The sequence below is a fragment of the Anoplolepis gracilipes genome, chromosome 10 (genome assembly GCF_047496725.1).
Source record: "Anoplolepis gracilipes chromosome 10, ASM4749672v1, whole genome shotgun sequence".
NCBI lineage: Eukaryota > Metazoa > Arthropoda > Insecta > Hymenoptera > Formicidae > Anoplolepis > Anoplolepis gracilipes.
In genome coordinates this window covers 10048844-10061825 of record NC_132979.1, presented here as the reverse complement: position 1 = coordinate 10061825, position 12982 = coordinate 10048844, and the positions used below count along the sequence as shown (strand labels likewise).

Below are 12982 nucleotides of genomic sequence, written 5' to 3'. Positions count from 1 at the left end.
TACCCACTAGAACCTCACGGTGGTCCTCTCGGCGGTTGACGGGCGGGCCCTGGGGTCGCTTTCGCATTCTACCAGGACCCACCCTCGCCTGTCTCCCCCAGATGGTCGGGAGAAGATTTCCTTCCTTTTTGATACGTCACTAAGAATGACCTCAGTGACGCATCAACGGCGTTGTGGGACCACCACACAACCCCGCCGCCTTCCCTGGGGTCAAGGTGCAATGGGGAGTGGGTGTTCCGCACCCACCCCCCTTGACCGCTGGGGGAAGAGAAAACTAATTAATTCTTACTTCCCCCCGCTAATGACCGGATCTTATGGTCAAGTTGGGGTGAGGAGGCTTTCAAAGACCCCCCGAGTTCACTGCCCCGTGGGGGAGAAGGGAGGAAGACTACGTCTAACCTCTTCCTGCTCCCCCATAGCCCTCTCATCCGTTTGGATGAGAGGGCATTGTTACCCCTGGGTGGAGGCACACCTCCACCTCCATTATGGAGGTGGCATTCGAGTCCCCTGGCGAGGGAGGGGCCGACACATCGGTTCCCCCACACTCTTCTACAGGGGACTCCCTCTTCCTCCGGGCCACCTCCGTCGGAGGGGACGCCTTCCCCTCATCCGACGGAGGGGCCCCACGCCTCCTCTTCTTCTTCTTCCTCCCCTCCACATGAGGGGAGGAACATTCCACGCCCCCACCCAGAGCGTGATTAGCGGGGACCTCCAGGTCCGCACAAAGCCCACACCTGGGCGTCCCCCTACACCCCCATCTGAGGTGTCCAGGGACGCCACACTGGTAGCACCGGTCGCCCCTGAATACCTCAGACCTACAGGCGGCGCCGATGTGACCCCTTCTGAGGCATTTGAAACACCTCAGGGAGCCATCGGCGCCGTCCCCTCCCTGCTTCTTCCTCTCTCTTCCAAGAAGATCGACCCGGAGATCCCTTACCCCTTTTAACGGGGGGGGGGGGGACTTCCCCGGGACTGGTCTCTCTCCCTTGCTCCTTCCTCCGCTCCCTTTCGCCGTTACCATTGCCCAAAAGGGCGGCACGGCGGCCCCTTCACTTGGGGCGGAGGAAGGTGGGCGATAGCATGCCCGTAGTTCTTGGTGGAGTCCACTTAGCCCTAAGGCCAGAGCGGACTCCACCTCATTCCTTACAAGACTGCGGAGGGATTCCACATCCACAAAGGACTGTGGAGCCTCCGCAGCCCCTTGAGTCTCCGTTTGGAGACCCACCGTCCTTGTTTCGCACAAGACCCGAGCTTGGACACTCGCGTCCTGTGCCCCCATCTTGCAACGTGCTATGAGGGTCCACTGGATTTCGCTCATCAGATCCCAAAAGATCTCGAGCTCATTCAGCCCCTCAACGTCGTCATTGGCCCACATATCCGTCTCACATAGGTCCGCGAACCTTTTGTGAGCCTTCTTATATGCGGAGCCAATCCTTTCCCATAGGGTGATAGCCCATGCCCCCGAGGGCCTCACCCCTGAGCCCTCGGGTAGCCCCCCGCAGGATGACGACGAGGGGGGAACGGGGACAATCTCCCCCCCGCCGGTTTACCGCATCCGAAACGGTGGCGTTTTTACGCCTACGTTTACCCATCTCATATTTTAGCACACTCTTAGCACCCTTCAGAGTCCCCCGGGGGTTATGGGTCCTAGGACCCAACAACCACACCCAGGTCACCATTCGGGTGAGCCCCCCACCACGTCAAGGCAATGTTGTAAGACGGGCCGGGTTTTTTCGCGCATGCGCGGCGAACGTACTACCAGTGAAGTATCTCTATACATAAAAAGGTGTACCATGTTGGCCCCCGTATATAATTTTGCAAGTTTTTGTAATTTTAGGAAAAATTAAAAAATAACCAACAACTACTGGTATCCAACCTCTTTTCCTCCGTTGCACGTTCAGTCTGCCAAAATATTCACGCCTATGACATAACACTAATGCCACTAGCTTTGCTCCTCTGTAGATAGACACTTGATACGTACCTGTAACGGCTAACATAACCGACAACATGGCCGCGCATGCGCGAAAAAACCCGGCCCATCTCACAACACTGCGTCAAGGTGGTGTGCTATCGAGGGGGGTTCACCCTCCGAACAGGGCCGATAGATAGCCCTTAGTGGTCTGGCCGCGTACACGGTGACGAGTCGTGCCATTTGACCAAACCGGGCGACATCCCCTTTGGCCCCTAGCTCGCCTGGGCCACGTCCACTTTTGGCATCCCCTGGGTGACACCCCTGGCCTACGCCTTTGCCTCCGGTGTCTACCCTCGGAAGGTAGCCATTCGCGTTCGTCTTTTGGTTATTATAGTGGCCAAGACGAATCACCACTAGGCGGACTCCTATATTGGCGGTCCGGCCGCACTTCATGGGTCCTCACCTTGACGAGGACCTTCCACAGGGCACTGGTTTCGCAGAACCCCTCCTGGGTTCCGCTACTAACAGATTCCCGCTTCCACTCCCCGATCCAGCAGAGCCTTTTCCCTTGGACGAGTTCCCAGGGAAGAAGTCGAGACACGTACTAGCCCCAACGGCAGTTGGCCGGGAGGGGTCTTCTGTGCAACGACGCCCCAATTCAGCGCGAACCGGTTTCCCCCGGTCAGGCACCAGCCATTTCACAGGATGTTATCGCATTGTCGATGAACATCCTGCCCCGAACGCCTCCGTGTTTTGTACAGGGGGTAGGCACACACCTGTTCGAACCGTGTGTAGCATCGGGACGGTAATGTCCTTCAACCCACATCGGGCTTCGTAACCCGTGTCCCTGCCTCCGCGTATTTATACGAGGGGGAAGGCGGATCCCTGTGCGTACCGTGTATCGGAACTGTGGTCCTTCAATCTACATCGGGCGTCCTGCCACCGTCAGGGGGGAGCGAACCCTGTTCCTTGTACTATTGCTTCCACGTGGAAACAACTGCCAAGGTTCTGCCCGCACCCACATTGTAGGGTGAAAAACTACCTTATGCCTAAGGACAGGGTGCCATCGCATGCTGATAGACAGGTTGAGGCAGACTCTTTTTTTTGCGTCAGGAAAATGCTTTATGCATCCCCCAGGGAACGGGAACTCCCTGGGGGTATGTGAGACTCCCCCTATAGTCGGGATATACCCACTAAAAACCTGACGACGGTTCTACTCGGCGGTTGATGGTGGGTGGGCCCTGGGCTCTCGCATTCTACCAGGACCCACCCCCGCCGATTCCCCCAGATGGTCGGGGGGATTTTCCTGCTATGGTGCACCGCTGCAAAAACTCAGCGATGCACCATCGACGGTGCTGTGGGACCGCCACACAGCGCCACCGCCTTCCCTGGGGCCAAGGTGCAATGGGGAATGGGTGTTCCCGCACCCAGAAATTAGTTCTCACCTCCTCCCGCTAAAGACCGGATCTTAAGTCTGGATTGGGTCGATGGGAGTCCAAGGACCCCCCGAGTTTACTGCCCCGTGGGGGAGAGAAGGGAAAGACTACGTCTAACCCCTTCCTGCTCCCCCACAACCCCCTCATCCGTTTGGATGAGAAGGTGTTTTAACCCCTGGGTAACGGCACACCTCCACCTCCATTAAGGAGGTGGCGTCTGAGTCCCCTGGGGAGGGAGGGGCCGATAACTCGGTCCCCCCACACTCCTTAACAGGGGACTCCTCCTCGCTCCGGACCACCTCCGTCGGGGGGGGACACCCTCCCCTCGTCCGACGGAGGCGCCCTACGCCTCCTCCTCCTTCGCAGGAGAGGAAGAAGTCCGGCCCGGAGATCTCTTTCTCCTTTTAAAGGGGGGAATTTCTCCGGGACCAAACTCTTCCCCTTACTGCCTCCTCTGCCCCCTTTCGCCGCTACCTCTGCCCAAGAGGGCGGCACGGCAGCCCCCTCACTAGGGACGGAGGTGGGTTGGCGATGACGTGCCCCTAGTTCTTGGTGGAGTCCGCTTAGTCCTAAGGCCAGAGCGGACTCCACCTCACTCCTCACAAGGCTGCGGAGGGACTCCACATCCACGCAGGAATGTGGGACCTACGCGGCCTTAGGGGCCTCTATGATGGTCTGGAGGCCCACTTCCATTTTTTTGGGGGGGGGACAGGTACGACCTGCACCCTCACGTCCTCGATCTTTGGAGAGGCAGGCCGCGCCTGCACTCCCACACTCCTCGAGCACGTCTCCACTTGCGTGGAGGCGTCCACCTGGGAGGATCCCCTCAGAAACACCCGCACGTCCCGTTGCTCAAAGAGCTGGTCCAGGACATAAAGGTGATCCATAGGAGGTCTTCGAGTTTGTCCACGAACTCGTTGGCCCCGTCCCAGTCTTCCCTTTGCTGGAGGACGTGGAGCTTAGAGTACGTGGACTCCCCCGACTCCCGAATCCTCTTCAGCCAGACGATAGCTGATGCCCCTGAGAGCCTCGTCGGCAAACCCCCGGGTGACCCCTCACATGATGACGACGAGGAGGGAACGGGGACGATCTCCCCCCCCCCGCCGTCCACCGCATCCGAAACAGTGGCGTTCGACCGCCGTTTTTTGCCCATTCATTTTTTTTTGCGCACTCTTAGCACCCTTTGGGATTACCCGGGGGTTGTAGGTCCTAGGACCCGACAACCACGCCGGGATCACCCTCCGGGTGAGCCCCCCCACCACGTCAAGGTGGTGCGCCGTCGGGGGGGGGTTGAGGCAGACCCTCTTTAATTCTGTCCAAACTTTTTAAATATAATGTGTGCATTCCCCTTTAGGTATGCTTTACTAAATCATTTTTTTTTTTTTTTTAAATTTTTTTCATTTTGATAATTAAGAAAATACAAGATTTATAATTGATAAAGCGATTTTTACTATGATTTGGTATTGATATACTAATATAATGATTTTAAAAGTATTATTGTTACGATCGCATAATTTATTTATTGGATTTTAGCGATTCTAATATTATGGTAACATATATTCCTATATATTTTAATAGATAAAATTTCAACTCTTATTTAGAGAGTCAATATATATAGTAGTCTAATGGTTGCAATTATATGATTTTCTTTACTGATAAGGGTCAGTATTATTTTGTTAACACTATGTAAGCAAGCAATATCCAATTTAATAGCTATATAATATTTTACTCGATTAAATATTTTATTGCGCAAATTTGAGAGATATACGTATATCTCATAGCATGTGTTAATATTTCTAGCGGTATGTTTATTTTTTTTTAAATTTAATTTGAAATTTTTGGCGGGACACAATGACAGCATTTCATCCCCAATCAAACGGGTCATTAGAAAGATCACATGACGCATTAGGAGAATATTTGAAACAATATGCAAACGAAACAATAGGATAGGTGGATCAGCCTCGCAATGTTTAATTATAATACTAGCGTACACGAAGCAACTAAACACACTCCATACGAACTAGTTTTCGGCAAAATTGCGAGAATTCCAACAAACGAACCTCTTGTTTCAGAAGACAAATTGGCAAATTACGATGAATATTTAATAAATCTCACCACGCAATTGCATACGATTCAAGGAAACGCACGCGATAATGTACAAGCAAAAATTAAATCAAAACACCATTACGATAAGAAAATCAATCCACAAACTTTCAAACCGGAAGATCAAGTATTTTTGTTAAAGGGACAAAACCGGGCAAATTCGGAGACCAATATACTGGACCTCACGAAGTTTTAGAAATTCTAAACAAAAATAACGTGAAAATTAAAATAATGAAAAATAGTCGAATCCTACATCCTAACCGCTTGCGAATTTCACACATTAGACTTAAGGATGATTAACGATATATACTTTCAGATGTATTCCAGAAGGATAACCGCGATAATACTAATTCTAACAATCAAAATTTATTTGACACAAGGAATAATAGGTTACGACTGTGGATCGCCTTCTATAAACTTAACCACACTATCATTAATTGACTATTGATGAGTACGACATTCCCCCACAGAAGGTTAGTCAAGACGAAATATACCTCCAGCTATTGCAAATCAACGAATTCGATTCCATAAAAATAATACAATGCAAGGTTGAAATCGACCGTATAATAAAAAAATACGGGATGTTTTCCCACACCATGAATGTGTACAATGGAAAATATTCATACGTGGAAGACATACCTCGTGATATATGTAAACGAATGCACCAAGGCAGTTATCAGTTGGGAACTACTTACATAACAGGCTTAAAATCCAACCAAACAACTTCACGTCCAATAACGCTCGCTGGCGGCGTCGACAATGATGGAACGTGCATCGAAGGAGCATACTCTGATCCTCATGGAACATGGACGGAGGTAATTGTATTGGCAACTGTAAGAATTACATTGCAGGACTACACCGCCGACGTGCGTATAAATACTAACCAAGTACAACTCAGATCTGGTGTCGCATGTGAGTTTGCCGCTACGTATTGTACTGATATAAAAGGAGGCAATACTTATTGGGACCCTGTATCATCCGACACTTGCAAATTCTCTAATTACGGATTATTATTTGAAGGATACGCGAATAAAGTAGTCGATAATAACAAGGATTATCCTCAAACAGTTTATTCAGTAACCACGCAAGATGCAATTTTTGCATTAACCAGCAGAGGAAAACAAGATATTTGTAGATACTTGCTCGTCTAAACCGAACACTCTAAACTACTAATCTTTGAAACAGTACGTGGAAGCGAAATTTTTAAAAAGTATTCCCGTACCGCAAATCTCGACATTTTCACATACATGGTGTCTCAGACCTACCGAATCACCTGTTAATAGTGGATTCCTGAGGTCATTTGGAGACGAAAATCCTAATACCAAAATGTCGAGGCTACAATAGTTATCAAATGGTAAGAGTTTAAAGTTGACCAATTAGCATGATAAAACTTCGCGCTCAGGCACGTCGCATATTAAAAGTGCCACCGCACTAAATTTAATTATTGACATTGAAATATTGATAAATTATGTATTTAATTTATTGTTTAGTTATTGTTGTGTAGTAATTTATTGTTATTGAAATAATTTTATAAATTTATCTCCTTCATGTGTGGTTAATAAATTTCGGTTTTTATTAGAATATCTCCGCAATGACAGAAAATCTTCGTAATTTCGCGCGCAACATTGAGATTGAATTTAATTGGGTGGTTAAGAGGATTTTCTGTCATTGCAGAGACATTCTAATACCGAAATTTATTAACCGCACATGAAGGAGATAAATTTATAAAATTATTTTAATAACAATAAATTACTACATAACAATAACTTAACAATAAATTAAATATATAATTTATCAATATTTCAATGTCAATAATTAAATTAGTGCGGTGTGTGACGTCCCGCCAAAAATTTCAAATTAAATTTTTCAAAAAATAAACATACCGCTAGAAATATTATAACATATGCTATGAGATACACGTATATCTCTCAAATTCAGCTTAATAAAATATTTAATCGAGCAAAATATTATACAGCTATTAAATTGGATATTGCTTGCTTACATAGAAGTATTAACAAAATAATACTGACTCTTATCAGTAAAGAAATTATAAAATTGCAATCATTAGACTACTATATATATTGATTTTCTAAATAGAAGTTGAAATTTTCTTTATTAAAATATATAGGAATCGTTGAAATTCAATAAATAGATCACGCAATTATAACAGAAATAGTTTTAAAATTATTATATTAGTATATCAATACCAAATCATACTAACAATCTTTATCAATTATGAATCTTACATTTTCATAATTATTATAAAAAATAAATAATAAGAAAAAAGAAATATTATTTAGTAAGGCATATTTCAAAAGGTATATGCACACTAGCATTCAGAGATATATATATGTGTACGCAAATCCATATAAATTAATATATTTTCAAAGTTAATTTTATATATCAACATGTAAATCTACATGGAAGACTTTCTCTTAATGTAATTGATGAAAAAATAATAATCTAAAAGCATAACGTATGACAAGTATTACTATATACATATATGTCTATATATATATATATATATATATATATATATATATATATATGTAAAAGAGAGTTAGCCTCCTATGCTAAAGTAAAACCATAAGGAATCACGACGGAAAGGAATTACAAATTTATAAATGACAGTAACAAATTGCAAAAATTAAATCTTCCATATAGATACTATTATAAAAGTGAACATGTCAATAAGAAATATGTGATACAACAAGAGAGGAAAATTAAAGGAAATTTAAATATAAAAGCATAAATTAATAAGTGAAAAGAAAACAAGAAATATAAAGATATAATAATTTTGAGAATGAATATTAACTCTTGCTATAGTTAAATTAATAAGTCTCTCTTGCTGTAAAAAGAATTATAATATAAGAGCGCGAAATTATTTTATAATACAAAGAGCCTTTCATTCGTATGATGACGCAATAGGCGGCGGCGAGAAAGACTCAGTGAAACCGAATATTATTCTTATCTATTGACGCAAAGACTCAGTGAGACTAAATATTATGTCAACGCAGAGACCCGATGAAACCGAATATTATGCTTATCTCTCGACGCAGCGACTCGACGAACCTAAATATTACAGCAACGTGCTTTCGATATTCACCACTGAATATCAACTTAAGATTAAGAAGAGCTCGCCTCTTCTGACGTTTTCGAAGGCGGAGAGTTCCCTCACCAAGATAAAAAAATTCATCTCCATCCGGACGAAGTAGCCAACCCGGGAAGTCTTGAATCCATCGGACGCCTAGAGGGAGGTGACTCCAGAGTGGGGACGGACCGAAGAGCGTTAGTCGAGTTTGCGGACAGAGTCAGTCGCTAACAACCCGTCATCTTGACAAGTCGCCAATACCTCTTCAAATGGTTAAGTCGCCGGTCAATCTTCATCCTAACAAGTCACTTCAACATCTCTCCGAAACGTTAGTTCGAAGTCGTGAAAAGTCGTCTCCGAGTTTTTATTCACTGCGTCCTAAAATCAAATCTTAACTAAGTTTCGTCAGCTACTTTGTGTCGTCAAGGTAGATCTTTAATAATACTTTACTTTCTCGTCTTCGCGACTCGTCTTATATTATAATTTAGAGCTGCGACTCACTCTACTTTATAATTTAGTAACGTATGATAAGCTCTTATAATAACACAAAAAATTCTCAGTTATAATGGCTAGTAAGAGCACGACGCCGTTCTTTGAGCGAACGTTTCGGTCCACTTTAGGACCCTCTTCAGCGCTAAATTACATGTGTAAAAAACGAGCCAAATAATTTATTAAATTCTATTGTTACATAATCTTATTCAGAAGTCGCAAACATAAAAGTCAAATTTTTGGACTAACAAAATTTGACTTTTATGTTTGCGACTTCTAAATAAGATTATGTAACAGTAGAATTTAATAAATTATTTGGCTCGTTTTTTACACATGTAATTTAGCGCTGAAGAGGGTCCTAAAGTGGACCAAAACGTTCGCGATTATACAACATAGTTCTATGTAATTTTAGACTTATTGTTTTAATAAATTAGTGCGCTCAAAGAACGGCGTCGTGCTCTTACTAGCCATTATAACTGAGAATTTAGAATTTAGAATTACTACTTTATTGTTAATTAATTTCCAATTTCTGGTACAGTGCGGTTGTACCTTTTACATTCAATTGTAACCAACATTTACAATCATTACTCTGTATGCAATCTCTGTAAAATCTTCAAGCTTTTAAAATACATAGTTGCTTATTTCACAATATTCACAAGTTCATTATTTTAAAATAGTGTTCCTTCACCCTCAACCAGTATTTACTATAATTAATTTAATATCAATTAAATATTTAACGTACGTCTGGATCTTGAGCGTTAGCGAGACCCGTGCCTGGGATAGAGCAGAGTGACATGCCCCTCGTGTTAGTTCGAGCAGAGCTGAGACTTAGTCGATGAGCTGCTTGAATGTCGCTTGATCCAGATTGTCAAACTGTAATGAATAACTTTTCAAATTAGAATAAAATTTTGATTATATTTTGATTATATTTACAGTAAATGCCTGGTTCCCGTCAATTCTTCTCGCCGTTAATCTCCCGTGTCCACACACCTGTAAATATAGAGACAAGCTTTCTATTCTAATTTTAATATTGAAATTATCGGGCAAATTAGTGCTACTTATCTGACGAGGTCATCCTTCCTTCACGCCTACATCGGGCTCTCTCTTTCATCCTGCGGCGACGCGCGCCTCCCAGGGCGTTCCGGTTATCCTGCGTCGGTGCGCGCCTCCTCCAGGACGTTCTTGTATTCCTTATAGCTTCTTCTTTTATTTTTTTTTCTTTTCTTTTCCTTTATCCGCTCACCTGTGGCAAGGTCCGCGACGTCCGTCTTGACATACCCGGAGCCTCAGATATCTGTAACATATAATTGAAGAGATTAATATTTTATTCGGACGTCTTCATAGGGAGTGTCATTAGACAGAGAGCGATAACCATCTTTACCTACACCGTAGTGCGCCTCCTTCAAGGCGATCTACATCCTTCCTACGTAGCGCGCCTCTTTCAGGGCGACTCTACGTCCCTTCTAGCAGCGCTCCTCTTTCAGGGCTGTTCTGCCTTCATCCCTCGTAGTGCCTTCCTTATATAGGCCCTTACCGCCTATCGAATATCGTCCGTGGCCCGTGCCCCTGCAATTGATAGACTTCGGGATTACGCAACCGAGGATTCTTTCCTCTCAGCCTTTCTTCGGGCGAGTACGCATCTTGCCGGCCGCTGAAGCACCTATCAATTTGCCTCCCGATACTCGTCCATGATTTAGTCGTCCATTCGTCCTGTAAAATATAAGAAAATATAACTGTATGTGTATTTTTAGTATAAAATAATAATAAATACATAAAAATTAGTATATGTAAACAATCTGTATTCATTGTCTACTCACTTCACATCCTCCTCATTACCCATTACGTTCCGACCGCCAGTTTTCCGTGCACCACTACGCTGATCGTGACAGGTTTACCGCTCGGCCATCGCGATCCGCGTACATCAACCACCGCAACCGCACCTCGCTCGCGATCCAGGACGTAACACAGATATAATCATAGAAATTTTTCTTTATTGTTAATTGATTCAAGTGTCATTGTGCGTCACATTCATTGCATGTGCGATATTTGTCATGGTGTCATGGAGTTCCTAGAACTTTCTCAGCCTCTCGTTAATGCCGAGTGAATTGTATTCTGACTACCAGACTATATCAAAAATACTATAACGGGATTCAACGCGTTTGCTTAATATTCTCAATCATCTTCAAATACATATGCCATAAACTCAGTCACTTTATTTCTAACTTTCTTAATTTTTTTTTCTTTTCCAAATAAAATAAAATAAATGAGGCCTCAGACAACTGACTCTGAAATTCAACAAGATCCCTTTATTGACCCTGAAGTTATATTGGAAACCTTAATCCAATTTATAGAAGAAAATAAAGAAAATATTATTTACACTTTAGACAATATCATTAAAGAGTTTTTAAATCAAGCTTCTATTATCATAATTCCAGATCAGTAAAAAAAATCCCCTGATTTATTAGTTCCTAGAACACATTGATCCTGCTCTCAGCGGAGCCCTGGGTATAGCCGATTTAGACAGATTACCCAAAAAACTAAATAGAGAGCAACCCTGTTATTGACACCTAGGTAGACAATAACAGTGGGTCACAGGACGTGACAGGTGGCACTTTTAATATGCGACGTGCCTGAGCGCGCGAAGTTTTGTTATGCTAATTGGTCAACTTTAAACTCTTAACATTTGAAAACTCTTGTAGCCTCGACATTTTGGTATTAGGATTTTCGTCTCCAAATGACTTCAGGAATTCACCATTAACAGGTGATTCGATAGGTCTGGGACACCCTGTATATGAATTCTAAATTTGTGTATGTAAAAAAAACACATCCGCACTCAAATAAACCAACTATATGGGAATTTTCTGTTACATCAATGCAAATTGGAGAGAAAAATGTTGCAAAACGCGCTAGCCATAGCCACTCAAACACCAGACATTTTCGCATATCACCTAATGAAAGGACCTGGATACATGGCTCTACGAGCAGGTGAAGTAATCTACATAATAAAATGTATACCAGTCGATGTGAAACTGGCACGAACAACGGAGTGTTATGATTAACTATCGGTAATCAGAGGAAATCAGACACACTTTTTAACGCCCCAGACTCACATACTACTACGACAAGGAACACAAACTACATGTAATTCATTCGCACCTGTACCTCTTAGGAGATTCATGGTACAAATTCTTACCAAACCCAGTGGACACTCTGCCTCCAACTGTAATGACACCATTAACAAGACCTACATGGAAATACAAGCCCAGGATCGCTTGCTACTAGCAGTATATATTCGGAAAAGGAGTTAAAAGACCTCAGATCATGTTATGTTCTCAACCGAACCCAACCTAACTGAACGACCTTCAGTACTCAATACCGTAGCAAGGGGAGTAATGGGAAGACTCATTTTTTTACAAGGGGGCTTTATCTCTAATCTCTGAGATGAAACATCCATGGAAAAAATAGCCCTCTCCACGTGGATGAAATTCTGGGGCAAATTTCTCATATTCGGAAATATTAGTGCTGGACTACTTGGAATTTATTTAATTACGCGGGCTTTCAAGTTGATATTAGACACAATTGTACATGGATATGCTCTATATACCGTATATGGATGGTCAATATATTTACTCGGAGCTATCTGGGATTCTCTTACTTATTTACTATTACATTTAGAAACACGAAAACGCTCTCAAGGCCCGCAACCCAGCGCGACTTCGGAAAACCGTAATCCAGACAATATTGAATTAAAACCAATATATCCTTCTATACCCGCAGAAGGAAATCCCTCTTACACACTTTAACTAAAAGATTAGATATTATTCCCGTTTAATCCTTCCTCCATCCCCCCCCCTAAAAGGGAGAGAGAGAGAAGAAACTTTCCTTTTCCTTTTTAAACATAACCCAACATTCACTCTTTTTAGAAACATTTGCCATGGAAATTGAATCAAT

The 12982-nt window shown here is 43.5% G+C and overlaps 1 pseudogene; it reads left to right on the top strand.

Moving 5' to 3' along the window:
• Positions 1 to 1455: 1455 nt before the first annotated feature.
• LOC140670378 (uncharacterized) lies at positions 1456 to 12386 on the top strand (annotated as a pseudogene).
• The last annotated feature ends 596 nt before the right edge of the window (positions 12387 to 12982 follow it).